Raw genomic sequence first — 738 nt, 5'->3', positions numbered from 1 at the left:
GAGGTTACTGAAAATACCATGGCTTGGGTCAGGCGCACCCTAGTCCTCAAGCTGACATAGATTTCAAGACAGAACAGATTAATTTCAATTTGGGAAGAAAATAATAAGTTCCATGATAATTTATTACATCATGGAAAATTAACAGACCAAAACAAAATAAAAAAGAAAATAATTATAAAGATTTAGCAAACACTAAAACAACAGAAATGAAGGAAATGATTTTTAAAACTCACCATGTGAACTCAGCACAGAAAATTAGATGGAACAAAGAAACCAGCAGCACCACACAAAAATTACACAGCAAAATGGCTGCAGTTCATTCATACCTATCAATAACTGCACCAAATGTAAACGGATTAAAAGCCCCAGTCATGAAACAGACTAGAGCAGGATGGATAAGAAAACAGGATCCCTCAATATGCTACAAGAGACACACCTCAGATACAAAGACAAAAACAGACAAAACATCAAAGGATGCAAAAGTATATAATAAGCAAATGAAAATTCAAAAATAATAGGAATATCAATATTAACTTCTGATTTTAAAAAATTGTCTTTAACACAAAAACTATCATAAGACACAAGGAATGACATATTATGATAAAGGGTCAATTGAACACGAGGATATAGCAATAATAAGTATCTATGCACCTAATGAAAGAGTATAAAAATACATAGCTCAAACTATAACAGAATTGAAGAGGTAAATAGAAAAATCTTTAATAACAACACTATAAA

This window comes from Chrysochloris asiatica, unplaced genomic scaffold (genome assembly GCF_000296735.1).
Source record: "Chrysochloris asiatica unplaced genomic scaffold, ChrAsi1.0 scaffold00020, whole genome shotgun sequence".
NCBI lineage: Eukaryota > Metazoa > Chordata > Mammalia > Afrosoricida > Chrysochloridae > Chrysochloris > Chrysochloris asiatica.
The sequence above is the reverse complement of the archived record's forward strand: the minus strand, read 5'-3'. Positions refer to the sequence as shown.